The sequence below is a fragment of the Eleutherodactylus coqui genome, chromosome 1 (genome assembly GCF_035609145.1).
Source record: "Eleutherodactylus coqui strain aEleCoq1 chromosome 1, aEleCoq1.hap1, whole genome shotgun sequence".
Lineage (NCBI taxonomy): Eukaryota > Metazoa > Chordata > Amphibia > Anura > Eleutherodactylidae > Eleutherodactylus > Eleutherodactylus coqui.
Window position 1 is genome coordinate 459,375,878 of NC_089837.1, and position 20,240 is coordinate 459,396,117.

A 20,240-nucleotide genomic window follows, 5' to 3' on the forward strand; every position below is an offset into this window, starting at 1 on the left:
ATTTTTTTGCGCCCCTAGGAATGCATCGCCTATTGTTTTCAATGGAACAGTCAAATACATCGCATGCTGTGCGATGTGATGGTACCCATTGAAATCGAACACTTGCCGGGTCTCCAATGCGCGTGAAACAAGCGCCGGAGGAGCGCAATTTCACTGAAGTGATGCGAGGCGTTTTTGCATGAAAATCGCCTCGCATTCTCGGGAAAAACGCACATTGTCAAGCGCAATATTGGTTTGGGTTTCCTGGTCTGATATCGCGCCCCCCTGTTGTTAGTGTAGCTTTAGGGATCATGTTCGCCACCGTGTTTCCACCTCTTATTACGCGTGCGTTGCACGAACGTGTGATATGTGGTGAATGGAGTCAGTGAAAATCAGTGGACTGTTATTTATGCATGCAACCTGCATATCGATACGCACGAGAAATAGATCGCATCATGCTGTATTTGTTTACGTGCCGCGCAGCGTGAGCCCTATACGTTTGTGTAGGCTGCGTATGATACGCTGTCCGTGCGCAATACATTGTGTATGGGCAGAGTTTTCATAAGCATCCTGAATCCCACATTGAAATCCGTGCGTGCCCGTGGCCATGGAGAGGGAAAATACATTATACTCACCCCTCTGGACGCTGCGGGGCTCTCCTCTGTGCAGGCCGGATATTCTTTCTCCCGGCTGGCGGATGTGCTCGGCACCCTCTCTTGTGACCAGGGCTCTCACTCCTATAGTCCAAATTGTTATTAGTTTAAAGGGACCCTCTGGTGCTGGATAAACAAAGATGGCCGCACCACTTCTCTTACTACCCGACGTACATTGTATACTAGTATGCTTCAATAGTCTAAGACACTACATGCTTCGACTGGCCAGCACTGCTAACATTGGCAGCATCGGCCAATCAAAGCTGTGTGTAGTACCTTAGACTAATGATGCATACTAAAGCGCAGTGTACATTAGGTGTGTCCATCTTTGTTTGTCAAGCACCGGAGGGTCACTTTAATACCGTATGTCATGTCCCAGAGTGGGAGGTTGGGATCATGGTGGCTATTGAGGTATGACTCCCACCCGGGAACATTACAGTGAAAAGGTTGGGGACTGGCGGTATGGCGGGACTTCTGCTCCCTGGTGCAGTGCAAAAGAATGGGGTTCATATTTGTATCTCTCGCAACGCACAAATCTTGCGCGATTTTCTCGCCCGTGTGAAGGCGGCCTGCACTAGATAAACTTTCCATGTGAAAAATGACCAGCAGTGTGGATTTTGACAATTTCTGTCAAAGAATGTTTATGGATTTTCCCTATTGACTTCATTGGGGAATTCAAAATAAAATCTGCAAAAAACCGTATTACAGACGATTATCCATGGATTTACAACAAAATCAACAATTGTGGATTTCAAAGCCATTTATTTTTGTATACTGTGCACAGAAATTTGCAGCAACAAACCTGCAGGATTTGGTTCAGAGTTCTTTGCAGATTGAAGATTTGCTGCGCAAATTACGTTCATGTGAACAAACCCATTGAAATCGATGGATTCTATTCACTGCGTATTACGTGCGCAAAGATGCTTGTGTGAATAAGCCCTAAGGCCGCCTGCACACGGGCGGAAATCCCGCGGCGGTATTTCCCGCGGGATTTCCGCCACTGAAAGTTTGCATAGGAGTGCATTACAATACGCACTCCTATGCAGACGGCCGCGGTTTGGCCGCGCGAAATCTCGCGCGGCAAACAAACCGCGGCATGTCCTATTTTTGTGCGGGGCACGCACTCACCCGGCCGCCGGCTCCGGTCTGCGCATGCGCCGGCTGCGCCGCAGCCGGCACATGACAGAGCCGGGGCCGCCAGGCGCGGGTGAGTACGCGCTCGTCCCTGCAGGCTCTCGGGTCGGGTCCCGCGGAAGAGAATTCTCACTGCCGGATCCGACCCGCTCGTCTGCAGGCGGCCTAAGGCTGTGTTCACACAGGCTGGATTTTCCATGGATCTTCCGCAGTGTTTTCCGTGGGTAAAATGTGCTTTAACAAACCCGTGGCTACTGTTCCAGATTTTGCAGCAGATTATTTGCATGTTTTCCATGCAGAAAATCTGCTGTGCAAAATCCTCAGTAAATCCACAGCTACTGTTATGGATTTGTTGCAGATTAAGGTCTAATGTCTACGGGCGGATCTTATTTATAAAATCTGCACATGGCCCCCGCACGGGAGATCCATGCGTCTTGCTGCCCATAGTGATGCATTAGCATCTGTAGGGCAGCTAAAAGCATGCGGATGGGATGCCATGGATCTTCTGCCAGAGAGACAATCGTGGATTCCACAATTCAAACCCGGTCGTGTGCAGCCGGCCATAGCATGAAGCAAAAGGTGGTCCTACAATTTAGATGAATGTCGTTTGAGATGATCTAATATGTGTATGGGGTATCTCAGTTCTTCCCTGACGGCAAATGCAGAGGTCGGATTTTAACATGCCCAATTCTTTGTTCTCAGACAGATTGTAAAAATCCTCAAAAACCTGGTAAAAAGGTGCATACAGTCAATTTTTTCTATACATGAATGATAAAACGCCTTAAGTGACTCTTTACTAATGTTTTTTATGTTACAAAGTGAAGGTCCTTGCAGAATGTCCACACAATATATATTAGAAAGTGTTACCGCAGTACTTGGTATCACGTACCTCTTGTTGTCTTGTCAGTTTTTTTAAGTTGTAAAAGTTTCCTAAAATGCAAAGCCTTGGGGTGTGACCTAATATCAGTCAGTGTATATGAAATCATTGCTGGCAACATGACAAAAACTGTCAGAATGTAAAGAGGAACTAAATAGGAGCCCAAAGCCAAGCCTGAATTAAAGGGAATGATTAATAATGTGTATTTTATTTACGAATTGAAACCAGATACTAATAAATATTACATTTTCTAATCTGATTTTATTTTCTGATTAAAGATTTTGGTTGTATTTTCTCTACATATTTATGGGCTCGACCATCTTGTTTGAACTGTTAACATTCAGACAGATGCTATACAGCAGTCTCATGGACAATAGGAACCTATAGCCTGAGGATGACTCATTGATGAGAGAGACATCGGAGAGTTTTGTAGGCATGCTGCGTGACCTGTGCAGAGGTCATTGTGCAGGGAGGGGAAGAAGTGAGCTGTGTCCATCGCATGTTGTGAATCGTGGATCTTATGTTATCTGTATAGATTTGCTACTTGTCATTGTAATCCTGCCTGTGATTATAAAGAAATGACTACTAAAAAGTAATCTCCACTCAACAGATAGTATCAGCCTATAGCAGTGTATTATAAAGTCTATGAAGCGCAGCAGGCATCAGAGGCTGCTCTGGTCCCTGCTGTTAAAAAAAAATGACAGGCTGTCATCCAACAGCCAAGCACTCCCCTAGGCACAGAAGGCCCGGGTCACGCTTCTAATTCATCTCCGTAAAAAGGCCATTGCATCAGAATAAAGCCCTTTAATGGCCGCTGTAAAAAGGCGTATGGGTGATGATTAAGGAGTTAAAGAGGCTCTTCGAGAGCAGCACAAGATAGTGATAAGCATGCTCATTACATAGATATGTCTGCTGTATGTACCTGTGCAGTAGTTTGGAAAAAATGTAAATTTTATTAGCAGCAGCCAGATACACAGGAATACAAAAAGTAATCCTCGATATTCATGACCTGCAGCTAGCCTCGCCTGTCCCATCCTTCAGTCCGCACTGGTGCATCTTGTCTCCACCGGAACTATGGGTGGAGACATGGGTATGTGCTGGTGGAGTTATAGGGAACGCCCACAGCTGATGATTGGCTACCCTCACACCGGCTCTACACAGCACCGAGACAGAGAGCGAGGACACATTACAGTGGAGAATGTAGGCCGGTGGCGAGAGTGACAGCGGGGGACCGGAGCAGAGGTGATCTGTGGCTTATGTACCTGCACTTGACAGCGGCGCAGGGCTCAGGCCAGAGTGAAGCTAGCTTCAGTGGTGCAGGAGGAAGAATGGAGCACAGACTTCACCGCAGATGGGCCGGCGGGGCCGAGACTGACATAGCCGGATCCGTGAAGGGGACAAGGGAGAGTGGCACAGAAGGAGGACCGGAGCACAGATTTCAATGCAGATGGGACGGTAGTGAGAAGACTGACAACGCAGGAGCCATGAGGGGACAAGGGAGAGTGGCGAAAGGGTGAGTGACACAAGGCGGGAGGGGAAACCCAACAGGAAGCACACACGGAGTGCAGGAGTCAGGATGGGACAAGTCAGACTGGCAGAGTGAGTGACAGCAGGTGGGAGGGAAAATGATAGGAGTATGGCTGAGACAGTGACATGAGCCGTGAGGGGAGATGATGGCTGAGCGGTGTGCCAAGTGACAGCGGAGTCGGGAGTGGACATTGCAGGCCGTTGGGGTAGAGGGGATACGCACAGCGGTGGACAGAAGCGCAGATGAATGGAGATGGCACCTCAGCCGGGGAGCACACATGCCAGAACGCCTAGTATCAGCCAATCCTCTGTTGTGGGGATCACCTGTCCCTCCTCTATAACTCAACCAGCCTAACCCATCTCTCCACCCATTCTACTGGTGGAAACAAGATGCACCAATACCCCTTCAGTCACTGGTTGACTTGTGTCTGCCTATGGCTGTGTATAGAGAGATAGCTATCAATCAGTACCTGGAGGGTAGTGTAGGTGAGGCAAGCTGCAGGTCATTAATATCAATGGCTAGTCCTCTATATCACGCTACTACTAATGCTCTACCGCAGCCTCATGTACTGCATCTATTTTCTACGACGCTGTGCATCCTACGGAGAACAGAAACAGCTACCCTGGAGCAGGAGGATTTAGCGTTTGTCACCAATGAGAAGTGCAGGAGGACAGGGACTGCAACCACCAGTGAGAGGAGGTAAGGGAAATTGGTGGCTGTGGCCCAGTGAACAACATATCTGAATTCGGATTGCTTCTATAACGTGCATGTATTCTTGCAAACCCTCAGATGAAAGTGTCATTCACATAAATTTCCACAATAAATCTACCATGTGTAGAGTCAACTTAACCTCTTCTTTTCAAATCTATGTAACTGTATGGCCATTTTAGTGGTGCCTTACTGCGATTTTGCATACACTTACATCCAGTGGATGTCACAGGCGCAGGAGCTATGCCCATGCCATCCGCAGTGAGTGCTGGCTGTAATATTCTGGGCATTTTAACTTATAGATGCTGCCAATGGGTTATCATAGAAACCGGGGACCTAGGAAAGGTTCAGGCCAACCATGACTATATGCCTATTAGCCCATGCTATCGTGTTATGGTATTCTTTTAAGTGCAAATTAATCACATCCATGTCTGTGCCTTGTCATATGTATGTGTGTATATATATGCATGCCTCTTCGGATCTATTTCATTATGCCTGAGGAAGGACCCTGAGGTGCTCGAAAGCTCGCTATAACATCATGCATTTTTGTTAGCCATTAAAAGTTATCATATCTACGAGATTACTTGGTTTCTCTTGATGGGAACTATCACATGAAGGCATATAGATACTGACAGACAATAATGCTTCGGCATCCTGAGTATCGCATTATAAATTCTCTTAGGACTAAAAAAATAATTAAAGTTAAATAAAGTTTATTATAAAAATGTGCACAGTAAAAAAAAATAAACCGTATTTTTCAATAAATTATGGTTTTATTTTGCAAAAGTGTTAACACATACAACATGTGCATTTTTTTTTCATCACAATCATAACAACCCATATAAGGCCGGCTTCACATGACCGGATTTCAATTGCGGAATCTGCGATCGTCACCAGCTGTAATCCGCATCTATTGAAAAGATAGAGTTTTGCATGTCCGCTCAGATGAGCGAATTTAAAATCGCAGCATGTTCTATTTTTGTGCAGAACGGCCTCCATTGTAGTCAATTTAAATTGTGGATAGGCTACGGGTACCCACGTTATCGCCTAGCAACGGTGCAGGGAAAACAAATATATATATTTTTTACATCTGTACTGCCCATGACCAACAGCGAGCATCTGCGGTCATCCGTAATACAGAAATGACAGGTACGCAGGGTCGCCTGCCGGGGTCACAGCCGGATTCCGCTACGGACTCCTGCATGTAGAATAGGACTCGACCTTGTGCAGTCGGCCTAATAAAGATAACTATGAATGATGTAAACATAAAACAGCATTAAATGCCCCTTTGTGTGAAGTAAGTATTGTAGAAATCTTTCACAGACCATCATTTTTAATTTTCTAATGATTGTCTTTACTTTGGGTTGTCAGACTACTGAGGGGAGAGGTTTTACTAATAGGGTGTGGCTTAGTGTGCTTGTCTTCCCATTGCAGGCAGAGCACAGAGAGAGGTATCCTCACTGCTAGAGAAATGTCTGGTATGAAGTTTGTGACATTGTGGAGGGAGATGGTGGGTTTTCCAAGATATATTACATGAATCATGTAGTGAGTTTACACTCTCTGGTAACAAAATGTCTTGAATAAAAGAAAAACAATATGGTTAAATGGGAAAGCATAAAATATAAGAAAACAAAAAACATTTAAAATATTACAGGCAGAGGGTTCAGAAAAAGCATTCAATGCTTACAAAAATCTCAATATGAGATGTAAAAATAAAATTAAAGGGATTTCACAACCACTCTGTCCTTCCTGGTTGTTGCTGACCAGGACATGTGACTGCTTCAGCCAATCACTGGGGACTGTTGTGGGTTGATTTGTTAAAACAAAAAGGCTCAATAAAAAATTATTTAATTTAAAAGAGAGTATTCAAAAAGAGAAACTGCAAAAGTATATAGCAGTAACTAATTTAAAGGGGTGCTCCAGGGCTGTTTGATTTTTGAAAAACTTAGCCAATCCGCTGTGCCAAAATAAAAAAAAGATACACTTAATAACTGATAGCTAGCATTGATTCATGAAAAACAGCTCATGCCTAACCAACATACTTGGTTTCTATGGGGACTTAAGTGCGAATCTGGATGTTGGTCATGTGGCGGATATAATATATCTAGATTTTGCAAAAGTATTTGATACCGTACAGCACAGTAGACTTGTACTGATCCTACAGAGTTTGGGACATGGGGACAATGTATGCATATGGATAAAAAAATTGGTTAAACTGCAAAATACAAAGAGTCATCATAAATGATACTTACTCAAAATGCCCTAAAGTCAGCATTGTATTACCAGAAGGATCTGTGCAGGTGTATTTCTTTACCACTGACTTGATGGGACTGAAATTAAAATGCTGTTTTTTGCTTAAGATGCAAAATCTTGTAGGATAGTTAGTTAAAGGGATTGTCCCGCGCCGAAACGGTTTTTTTTTGTTTTTTTAACCCCCCCCCCCCCCCCCCCCCGTTCGGCGCGAGACAACCCCGATGCAGGGGTTAAAAAAACAAACCGGAGAGTGCTTACCTGAATCCCGGCGGTTCGGCGTCTTCATACTCACCTGCTGAAGATGGCCGCCGGGGTCTGCTCCCTCCGTGGACCGCAGCTCTTCTGTGCGGTCCATTGCCGATTCCAGCCTCCTGATTGGCTGGAATCGGCACGTGACGGGGCGGAGCTACACGGAGCCGGCATTCTGCACGAGCGGCCCCATTGAAGACAGCAGAAGACCCGGACTGCGCAAGCGCGGCTAATTTGGCCATCGGAGGCCGAAAATTAGTCGGCACCATGGAGATGAGGACGCTAGCAACGGAGCAGGTAAGTAAAAAACTTTTGATAACTTCTGTATGGCTCATAATTAATGCACAATGTACATTACAAAGTGCATTAATATGGCCATACAGAATTGTATAGACCCACTTGCTGCCGCGGGACAACCCCTTTAACACTCAACTTGATTGAAAAATGTTACAGAAAGACCTGGATAAGCTGGTAGCATGGACAAGAACATGTCAGGTGGACCTTAATGTTGGTCAAAGAAAACTAGGCCACAATAATCATATTAATGCATATACATTAAATGGGAAAAAAATGGGGATCACAGAATAAGAGAAGGACTGTGGAATTTTGGTTACAAATAAGCTAAGCAGCAGTACTCAATGTCAAGCAGCAGCTGCAAAAGCAAATACAATTTGAGAGTGTATAAATTTAAAAAATCATCCCTCTATAAATCCCTTGTAAGACCACATCTTGTATATGCAATTCAGTTTTGTGCTCCACATTGCAAAAGCTAAACTGGAGAAGATTCAAAGGCGGCCGAGTAGATTATTAAATGTGGCGGGAGGACTCATAATGAAAGGCTAGAAAAAGTAGGATTGATCATCTTGGAAAATAGACGCCTTTGAAGTGATCTCTTTTACATGTATAAATATATGAGTACAAAGTATAAGCACTTTACAGAGGAACAGGGGACACTCATTACATGTGCCTGGTAGGGTGGTTTAGATATCAATATAGGAAAGAGTTCTTGATTGCAAGTCAAACTCTGACTTACCATAGTTAGCCCTACCTTGTCAGCATTTTAAACAGTGGCATCCATCACCCATAACATATAATGGTATCCTCTAAAAACACATATCGGTTAAATGGATTCTATTATAGCCTATGATTGACAACGCCACTGTTAGACATCTGCTTAACATTTCCATCACCAATAGGCTATAATGGTATCTGTTTAATTGATACTTTATGAAAAGCACATGACATAATTGTTAAAAGGATGCTGGAAGCATACTCCCATTTGGGTCATGCTTATTAATATGGCAGCACATGGATAATACTGCTTTGCAAGAGGGATGGAGAACCTCCATTTGATAACACTTGCGCTGTATTACCGCATAGCTCTACCGTAGAGAACTGGTATGGAATCGTAGTAAAGCAATGTTGCCTGCACTGATACAGTGTAATTGTCAGAGAGTTGGATGTGGATCCGCCTTGCCACACAGCAGACAACAAATTGACTTAGAGCTATCTGAAGAGGCAGCATTTCAGGAAGCCTGGTATTCACCTTTGACCCCTCCAAGCAGAATATAATGTTTGCTGTGGGCTCCACAAGCTGTTACTCATAGAGATAGTCCTTGTAGTGAGGCTGGTGATGCTGCACAGGGCTGAGACACCAATACCTGATAATGTGAACAGGTGCATATCCAGAGAGTAGGCTATAGCTAGGGCCAGCTGTAAGGATTGTCAGGGCAGGCAGCAGGCAATAATGAAGTCCAGCATACAGAGCCGAGGTCAGGGAGCACAGAAATTAGAATTGTCAAGAAGATAAGTAAAGGTCAGAAGCAGAATACACAGATGGGGGCTTTGTCAAAATGGCTCTAGGAGACCAATTGTATAGGTGTCCTACAGGGCCTGGATGGGGATTAGTGGGGGAAATGTTTATGGTGCACGCACCCTATGGGCAGGCAACAGGGTGGCAGAGGAGGACAGAGGATGGCGTGCAGAATAGCGGCCCTTAACTGTGGCTCCGCCGGCAGATGAGCCAGTGAATAGCGGCATGCCATGACAGTAATTAATATCAGCTGTTGGTAACCAGGACTGGATCCAGCAGGTTTTTAGCCTATAAATGCAGGCATCTTAAAAATGGAATTAGAAGGTCAGATCCCTGTGATATAGCGTTCGCTGGCTAGACTTTGCACAATCCACAGCATTTACTGTAGCAGCAAAGTGGATAAGATTTTCAAAATCACGTCCACATGCTGTGGAAAAAATTAACACATTAAATCCATAACATGTCAATTATAGTACTGGATTTTTGGTGTGGATTCCATCTCATCTAATGAGGGGGATGAATTCTGCACCAGAAAATCTGAGGTGACAATCCGTGTCAAAATCCACACCAAATGGTGTGGGTTTTGATGCAGATTTTCCGCTGCAGATCTGCTGTGGAATGTCCTTTGCAAATTTGCCCTCTGTGGCGTAGCCCAAAAGAGAGGTAGTGTACATAACTATTTATAATACTTTGGTTCAATTTTAATTTATACAACCCTAATTCAAAAAAAGGTTGGTATGTCGTGTAAAATGTAAATAAATGTAAAAAAAAAATAATGAAATGATTTGAAAATCTCATATAATCATATTTTATTCACAATAGAACACAGAAAATATATCAGAAGTTAAAAGTGAGACAATTTTCCATTTAAGTTTTAAAAAATTAACAAGATCAATTAGAAATTGATAGCAGCAACACATTTTAGGGGTAATAAAAAGCTGAAAAAGTAAGTGGTAGTAATGAAAAACAGCTGGATAGTCAATTTTCTACCAAGTCACATTGTTGTGTACAGAAAGAGCATGTTAAAGAGGCAGAGTCTCTCAGAAGCAAAGATGGCCAGAGGTTCACCAATCTGTTAAAAACTCTAAGAATTGTGAAACAATTTCATAAACATGTTCCTCAACGTAAAACTGAAGAATTTAAACATTCAACCATCTACAGTATATAATATCCTCAACAGACTCAGAGAATCTGGAGAAATTCTTGTGCACAAAAGACAAGTCCGATGGTCAATACTGGATACTTGAGATTTGCAGGCCCTCATTAGGCATCACTGCACTAAAACACAAGCATGATTCTGTTATACAAACCACTGCATGGGCTCAGGAATACTTCCAGAAATCATTGTCTGTGAACACAGTTTGCCATGAAATCCACATATGCAAGTTAAAGCTGTATCTTGCAAAGAAGAAGGAACGAGGCAAAATGGCAAACTTCTGTGGTCAGATGAATCAAAATTTGAAATTATTTTTAGAAATCATGGATGCCATGTCCTGCAGACTCATCCAGTTTATCAGTGCACAGTTCAAAAGCCTGCATCTCTGATGGTCCTGGGTATGGGGTTGCATTAGTGCCTATTTCATAGGATACTTCTAAATCTTGAAAGATACTATCAGTGCTGAGCAGTATATAGAGCTTCTTGAACAGCATATGCTCCCATCCAGATAACTTTTGTTTCAGGGAAGGCCTTGCATATATCAGCAAGACAATGCTGATATAAAAGACCATATACTGCATCCATTACAACAGCATGGCTTCGCAGAAGATGAGGCCGCCTGCAGTTTAGACCTTTCACAAATTGGCACATTATGAATCCAAAAATCCAGCAAAGACCACCCAGGACTGTTGGACAGTTAGAATCCTACATCAGACAAGAATGTGATAACATTATTCAAAACTCCAGCAATTGGTCTCCTCACTTCCCAGATGTTTACAGACTGTTGTAAAAGAAGAGCGGATGCTACATAATGGTAGACACGGCCCTGTCCCAACTTTTGTGAGATGTGTTGCTGCCATTAATTTTTAAATAAGTGAATTCTTTAAAATGAAATGAAAAATGTCTCACTTTCACCTTCTGATATGTGTGCTACTGTGAATAAAATATGGTTATATAAGATTTCCCAATCATTGTATTCTTTTGTTTTTGGCATTTATTTACATTTACAGTCTTATTTACAGAAATCGTATATATATTTACAGTGTCCCAACTTTTTGGTAAATTGGCATTGTATTAGACTTGTCAAACCTTTTAAGTTGTGAAGTAATGATTAGACTCCATTAGTTTTTTTTTTTTAATTTCTCTTCTTAGGGAGAGCACCAAGAAGGTAAGTGAGGAGACTTATGCTCCTCTGGGTAATATGCAAATAAGGAAGATAGAACAATACCTCAAAAGCGGCACCTATTGGATGGCAGCATTCCTTCAAATCAATCCTTGACCATACAGGTCTATAGAGTAATGATTGGGAATTGAAAACTATACCAGAATCCATACACAGATAGCTGTTTTGGAGGTTTTGCCCCTTATCAGTGTGCAGCAGGATTCTGGCTTGGCTAGTAAGAGGCCTATGACGTGGATCGGGAGAGTATCCGCTCTTTTTTTTTATTTAACACATTTCAGGACAGCATTACTTCATTATTATTCATGGATAAAAAACAACATGATAACTTTATTCTAAGGGTCGGTACGATTGCTACGATACCAAACTTGTATAGTTTTTTTTTACTATACTCCTTTTTTTTTTTTTCAAAGACATAGTTAAGTTTTTTCCGTCTACGTAGTTAAGCGAGGGCTCATTTTTTGCGGGATGTCCTGTAGTTTCCGTTATTCCAATTCGGAATACATACGACAGGGTAACTGAAAAAGTGCATTTTTGGCATTCTTTAACTTTTTTTCAGACGACGTTCACTACATGAGGTAAATAATGTGCTACTTCTATAAATCGGACGTTTATGGACGTGGTGATACCAAATATGTATTTTTTTTATGATTTTGATTTTTTTTATTATAGATATGACAAAAGGGGGGTGATTTAAACTTTTTTTACAATTAATAAAACTTTATTGATCTTTTTTTTACTTTTCTTTTAAAAGAGATGCTTTGATTGCTACTGCTATAGCATTACGCCATACTGCATTCTGACAGGCAGCCTATCAAGCCGCCCCACGGGGATGGCTTGATAGGCAGTCTCTCAAGGCAGCCCTGGGGTCTTTCAGAAGGCCTACGGCTGCCATGACACCTGGATGGCTCCCCCGATCTCACTGCAGGGTGGCCGTACGGGACTCCCAAACATCGTTTGGGGAATTTAAATGCCGCTGTCACAATTGATAGCGGCATTTAAAGGATTAATAGCCGTGATCGGCCGTAAGGCCCGATTGCAGCTATTGCCCGCGGGTGTCATCTGTAAGAAACAGAAAACTTTACCTAAGGATAAGCTTGAAATAACAGGGAGTTACAGGTATCATTCACTTGCATAAAGTTACAGGCAGAAGCTCAGAGGTTGAGAGGAAAACACAGGAACACTATGGCCCTATAGTCCATGTTATATATATATCACCGTTCCTGGAAATTAAGTATCCTCCAGAAGAGGTAAAAGGTAGGGATCTGTTATGTGTGCTGCTGGGATCTGTAGTTCTAAGCTTCGTAGCAGCACAGCCCTCACAGGGTTAATTGATTGAGCTGGCTGGGTATGGTACTTCCTGCTAGCCAATCTCCTGGGTCTGTGCTCATATATAAACCCAGCTCCTTGTCAGTCTGTCTGGTGTTCAGGGTGAGCAGTCATGAATCCTTGCCTATTGAAGTTTGCTGTGTGACCTGCTATCTGTATTTTGTTGCAGCTTGCTGTGTGATCTGTGCCTTGCGGTTCATGTCCGTTTGTACGTTTATTTTGTGTCAGTTTGGTCTGCTGAGTTTGTTTGCTATGTCTGCGCGAGGTTGGCCCCTAGGGCCCTATAGTAGATGTGTCCTGCTAGTGTAGGGACTGCAAGATACGAGGGGTCTTGCCGGGGCTTGCAACTTAAGTTCATTGGCAAATGTACGAACTAACACCTCGCATTTATATTCAGCTTGTCATCTGCTATTAGTGTTTGCATTGTGGCTGCTGTATGCTGTGTATTCTGGCTCGGTGTGTCCTGTGGTTCAGTCCCTGTCATGTGGCATGTGAATGCATCCTGTTCTGGTGTGTAGCTCCTAGGATCAGCTAGGGCCCAGATCCGAAGACCGCTGGGCTGCCCTTATTGGGTCAATGTCCCCGCTTAGATAGGGTCATGCAATTCCTCCCCTGTAGCACAGGGTCAGTTTGCCAGAAACCTGTGTGCATACCCAGTTCTCCCTTTGGTCACGATCGTAACAGGATCACTCCACATACACTCTGGCAGCAGAAATTACTTAGAGACCGCTTAGCCTAGATGCACCCCACCCATTATTTGTGTGGGTCTCACAATTACGTACCTCTGTGTGGGGATCCTAATGGCTGATGGTCACACAGGAAATAGATGCCTGTGGTGTGAATGGGTACCTAGTTTTGTTAACTTCGATTTGTGCACTCTCTCTCTGGAAGGGACTCACTCCTTCTTAAATCCACTCTCCAGACGCTACGGGTAGTTGTTCCTCTTCCTCTATCTTCACCAACATGGTGCCGCGCACAGCTACTGACGGCCATGTGAGCCCAGACTTAAAATTAAAAAGCGTTTGAGGATTAATAAAATATTTGAAATGTTCAGCAAGTGTGATATTTGAATGGTCATTGACTTTTCAGACAACTTGTGCTTATATGCTAGACAGAATAAGTAGCAAAAGCGCAAATCATTTTACATAAATCACTCTATAGCCACTTTCAGACGAGCCCATTTTAAGGCTGCCTGTCCACGGGCGTTGCGGATCTCCGCTGCGGGAGCCACCGCCCGGGAGCAGGAGCCGGCAGACGGATCTCCGCTGCTCAGCCTATCTGACATGCTGCGAATTGCTGGCCGTGAGCGGAGAATCACAGTGATTCTCCACTCGTGGACAGGGGGCCGCCACTTTCCATAGCAACGCTATAGAAAGTTTCAGAGCTCATGATTCGCCGGCGATTTACCGCCAGCGAATCATCGCCCATGGACAGGAGCCCTTACTCTGTATTTCATCCATGTTTTGTTTTCTTAATATGGGGCTAATGTAAATCCATGTATCTATGCATATGGCCGTATTTTTCATGGCTGTTTTTTAAAAACGTAGCATGACCTATATTTTTTCCCCCCGTATTATTATTTTTTATAGTGAAAATACGGTTCATGCATAGTAGAAAATAAAAACAATGACAGTAAATACCGAGGCAAATACGGATGGAACACTGATTGCTTACAGTTGTAATGTCATCTGTATCTCATTTCTTTGTTTCAGATGTAGCCCTATTTTACAACTGCACGTGCGCAGCTGTATTGTAAACGCATCCGTTAAACAGAACACAAGTGGAATACTTTCCATATGTGTCCATTCCCCGTACACTATAATGTAAAAATAAATGGAAAGATCTATTCTATCCAGTTTCTGTCTTTTGGGGGTGGAAAAAAGGTCCTGCAAGTCAGTCTGTTTTTCCATCCAAAAAACAGAAACCAGACGGCACTGAAGCAAACCAAAATGTAATAAGTCCCATTGAAATCATTGGGGACTTTATTGGATTATTTTTTATTTTTCTGCTTAGGACGGAACAAAGAAAACAAAATGCTGTTGTGAACCCAATGTAAAGTGCTGCATTGAGGAACAGTGGACATATATCCACTGCGCTCAGATTGGTTTCTTTTAAGGCCAAATCTAGAGGAGACTCCTGAGGTACCCCAGCCTTCAACCTTTTAATCCCAGCAATTGAGGTGTGTGCTTTGCTGCGGGGGCCCCAGCTGATGTTCTATGGACCTAGGCACAGTACTCAAGGGTGCGAACAGAAGCGTAGTCAGGCAGTTCAGGTTAGGTATGCAGCAGAACTTCAGAACGTGTAACAAGCTGGAGGTCAAGACCAGAGACAGGAGTGTAGTCAGGAATACCTGAGGTCAGGAATCCGAGGATCAGAATACACTTGAATAGTCCCTGAAGCAGGACCAAAAGACTGCAAATTTAGGAATCCTACATAGTGGGAGGATGTCTGATATAGTCAAGGGTGCCACATGATTGACAGGGGAAGAATTTGTAAAGTGCGTATTGGTCCTTTAGTAGCGCAAGCAAGTGTGTGCGCACACCCTCAGGGCCCCTGTAACAGAACAAGCAAACACCAGAGTAGGATGTCTTCTATGTGCAGGAACCAGGTGAGTTCCATGGCCACCAGAAGAGGTAAGCTTGTGACCTCACGGTGTATCAGGTGGCCATGAAGGGTCTTCCTTCCTTCTAATTTATTGACCACTAGCTGTTGTGAATTGATACTAATATCTAGTAACAGAGGTAGCAAAATGAAGAAAAGGAAGGGAACTCATGTTGCCCATAGAAGTCTATTGAAAAGCCTGCAGCTGACTGGTGAGTGATTTACAAATACTGAAATCACAGCTACACTGTGCTTCTATTCTTCATGACAATGTCATTTTTCGGTGTGTGAACCGGGGAAATGCATAGAAATCTCAGGGGGGACCTCTTTGTTGTGTGGGTTTGTTTGGTCTATTTGTGCTATTGAATGCATAAAAAAATAATAAATATTGTTTCATTAAAAAAAATTAAATCACAGGGCACCAAACGAAAATGAGAATTGCGCCTCCCTCTCCCCCCAAATACACGTATGTAAACAACTACATATCCTAATATATGCAGCATTTACAGTACAAGCATTGTGGATGGGATTTTAGAGGAAAATACTGCTGAGAATATCTTAATTTATGCTGCCAATTTTCACCTCAGACATCACCTTTTCAAATTAAAGGGTGACATTCACTGCAAATTTGCGCCATTTAGTGTGCATTTGCCGCTGCATATTTAGTATAGATTTTGAATCCCCTCATTATCGTCAATCACGATAATTTCATGCCTTAATAGTGCTGTAGTTTTGTCAGGATCAACAGATGTGGACCTGCTGTGCTACACACTGGTTTAGGTGACACCTGAGGAACCCTAATTTCCACCCTTTACCCCCACCAGTTGTTGCAGGGTCCCCAAACCGTTACACTGGAGGTGGTTCCAGTAATGTTGAACTGACACTACAATAGACCAAGGTGCGGTATCGAAGCCTGTGAACAGAGGTGTGGACAGATTCATCCAGGTAGGGGCAGGCAGTGTAACTTCAGAACGAGGAGCAAGCTGGAGGTCAGGGCACACAGAGCAGGTTTAGCATGGTACAAATAGAATAGTCAATACAGTACGCCATGGTCAGGAATGGAGAATGCAGTGAGGTCCGGAATAGCCAGAGTCAGAAACCAGACAGTCAGTACAAACAAGATAGCATCTTAAGTTTGATCAAAAGGCCAAAGACTCAAGCACTTGCCTTGGGCCATATTTACATGGTTGATAGCGGGTTGCACCCAAGATTCTTCGCTAACCCGATTTCACTGCCAGCATTGATTAACTTGGTGTACTGCTAGATGCAACTGGACACATGAACGAAGAACAGTTGTGTTTAGTGACAAATCTTGATTCTGTCTGGTGTAAAGTGTGAATCGTCAACATATCCATCAGCGTTTTGAAGAAAAGGCCCATCTTGCTGTGATTTAAGAGCGCCATATAGGTTCAACCCCTGGAGTCATGGTTTGGGGGGCAATCAGTTGTGACAGCAGGACTGAGTTGGTGGTTGTTGGAGGCACAATGACTGCCCGTAAGTATGTGGACAGAGTTGTATACTCTGTTGTCATACCATTTTAGATGGTGTATACAGTCACAGCAAAGCGCTTCAGGAAATTTTTTATATTATCCCAGTCTCATCTGGTGTGGACACCTGGATTCAAGGAGGATCTCCAGGTGACATTCACTCATAGGAAGGGAGAGCTGCAGGAGTTAAGGGGGACCTCTCCAATGAGGCTCCCCCACACACACATAAATAAGGAATAAAACAAGAAATTCTAAAGAAGTCCTGGACTCACAGGGTATCCCCAATTCAATAAAAGTCATCCCGAAGCATCTGTGAAACGAACACACTTTGAAGGGAGGGGGGGTTGTGGATAGCAGAAGGCCCCTCCTGATGATGGTGCGTCGAATATATAGGAAAGATATAAACACGATCCGTTTACTCCGTAGGTATATGGGGTAAAACTTCCTATATTGGACAAATGCCGCTTGTGGCAACGGGTTTCTGTGCATCATCGCACCTTTATCAAGCCATAAAATAACACATAACATTCACTTCAGGGAGCCTACCCACTAGCGATATATATTCTTGCGATGCGAGAGTGAGTGCCTCGCAGTGCAGAGAAAACTTTGCAATATTGCTCAGTGTTTTCAATCGGGCCAGCGGCAGCCCTATTGAGAACATAGGGGACCGCGGGGATGAAGGAATCCTCTGCCACAGCTGTCACAGCTGTGGTAGAAGTCTGTGATGCTATCCCATTACTTTCAATGGGGTCGGCACTGCTGCGGCCCCATTGAAATCCATCAATGTGTTCTCCATGGGAGCTAGAGATTACATTGTATTCTCTTAGCAGCCCATGCCAGAACTTTTTATTTTTCATTTTATGCAGGCATAAAAGTAATTGTTGGCTCGTTTAATAACGTTCAATTTAAATACTGATCATTCAGTCATTCTCATTCACTTATACAGCGAATGTGAATGACTGAACGATTTTTCATTTGAAGTCAACGATGTATCTACCTGTAAAAAGAGGCTGCCCGAGCGATCTGTCAAATATAACTGAGAAGGCACGTTTCAGACCTTGAGTAGGTTTGGGAAGTTGTAGTATAGAGAAAGGGTAGAAATAACCTAGTTGTTATTTCCTTATATAAATACAGGATATAAACTTATGTGACCAACTATTGGTTTCCACAGTCAGGTGAAGCTTGCCTGTATGTCATTGTGATGACAACAGGAAAATTCAAATAGTAAGTATTTTTTAACACATTTTTTTCACCCTTATAAACCACATGAAAGTGATCTTTATGGTTTAAAAAACCCTTAAACATAGAGCTGAAGATGTATAGTAAAGGGCCACTCCAGCAAAAAATACATTTTTCCATCACTGCATCACTCACCTGATTGTCTATCACACACTGGACTTCTTTTATGTACATTAGGCTAAATTCCATGCAGTTCAGCTGCGTGTTTAATACTTAGCAGACAACCATCTTGATTTTTTTTTAGATTTCTCCCTACTTTCTCTTCCTCATCCACACAGCATCACATGACCAGCTAGAGCCAGTACCATCTCTGCCTGCTGGGAGGACAGTGTAAATATCATTACCCTTGGTTTCTTTATTCACCTAAATAAGCTAAAGAACATAAGTATACAGTCAGGCAGGATGATCTGTAATCAAACTCATTATAACTATGTGACAAGAGCCTCTAAACTATGTTAGGCATTTCTATCCTCCTTGTGAACAACCTGTGCGTTACAGTCCATGCAGTTTCATCATACAAGAAGTTCCGGTGATTGAAATAGTGATTTCTTGAGAGAACACAGAGGCAAGTGAATTTCATGTGGTCACAATGAGACATGACCCATCTGAAGAAGAGAACTCCAGAAGTTTTAGATAGAAAGGAAAAACTAACCAAGGTAATATCGGTACTAGCTGCCTAATAAGGACTAGGGTTTAGTTAAATAATAAACAAATACAATTTTCACCATAGTGATACTTTAATTTATTTGGTGACAGTAAAGGTTGTCGGGAATTGAATGTAGGCTATATGAGTAGACTAAAGTCTACCAATACAACACCACTTATCTGTAATATAAAAATCCTAAAATACATCTAACAACTTACTGCACTTCCACCTGCCTCCCCTACAGCTGTTAATGGCCTCCTGATAGAAGAAACCTTGCTGTCTATACATGCAATAGACACAACAGCTATGGTCACTAATATTTGTCTGTTGGAGCATTTTCGATACAAACTCCTGGGGGCCTCATTGCATTGCTTCTGGGCCCAGTTGTGGTCTAATAGAGGACAAGAGAGGTTACCCAGGATGGCACAGAAGTAAGGGAAACTTTGAGGGAAAGTAAAGCTTTATAACTCTGGCACAGAGTTGAATTTTCAGTTTTTGCCTGGAGCTAGACTAGTCAAGCTGGTGTTTTCATAATGTTCCCGTCTGTGGTTGCACAATAGAAGTGACATTCTATTCAGGTTGAAATTTCTACTGCGTCATCTGTAAAGAAGACAGTCTAGGGAGGGAACAAACAGTCTTGGTGCCAAAGGCAAAGCTGCCGAAGTACACCCCTCATTGATAACAGTGCCAACATTAATGACCCATAATAGTGTAGCACTAGTTCCTCAATAACAGTGGAACCCATAGTGATCCTATAACAGTATTAGGCTGCTTTCTCACCTGCGCTGGGGATTCTGTAGCTGAACGGTTCTGTCTCTGGACAGAACCTAACAGCGCCGGATGGACCTATTGACTATAATGGAATTGCCCGTGTGCAATTTGGTGACTTACCTACAAATGTACACATCCATGCACTCAGTAAGACACCCAGGCCCAAACACCCAAAGTCATGTTCTATGATGGGCCCTTTCTGAAGTTCTCCTTTTCATCTACACCCTTTGGTTTGCAACAGCAAAAATACATCAGACACTCCCTATGGGCACTTGAGAATTCAAATGAAGTGACAAAAAGCATTATCTATAAAGAAAAAAAGAAATAGCGCTCAATGTGTAAGAATATAAGAATAAATTAGTGCAGTGTACAATAGGTGCCTACTCACCTGAAAGTGTTGTACATATGACACAACACAGCGTAGGGCAGAAATCAGTTGTGGCCCTATCAGAATGGAGTGCGGCCCTATCAGAATGGAGTTCTGCAAAACAGGTCCATAGTGCAGTATAAGAAGTCGGCAAATAGCAGAGCTCTCGGTGCTGCTGTCAAATAGGAAAAGGCAGGTCCTTGTAATCACCAATACTTTGGGAGAGCAATTCAACCGTTATACATCCATATTAAGAAGATATGGTTTCTC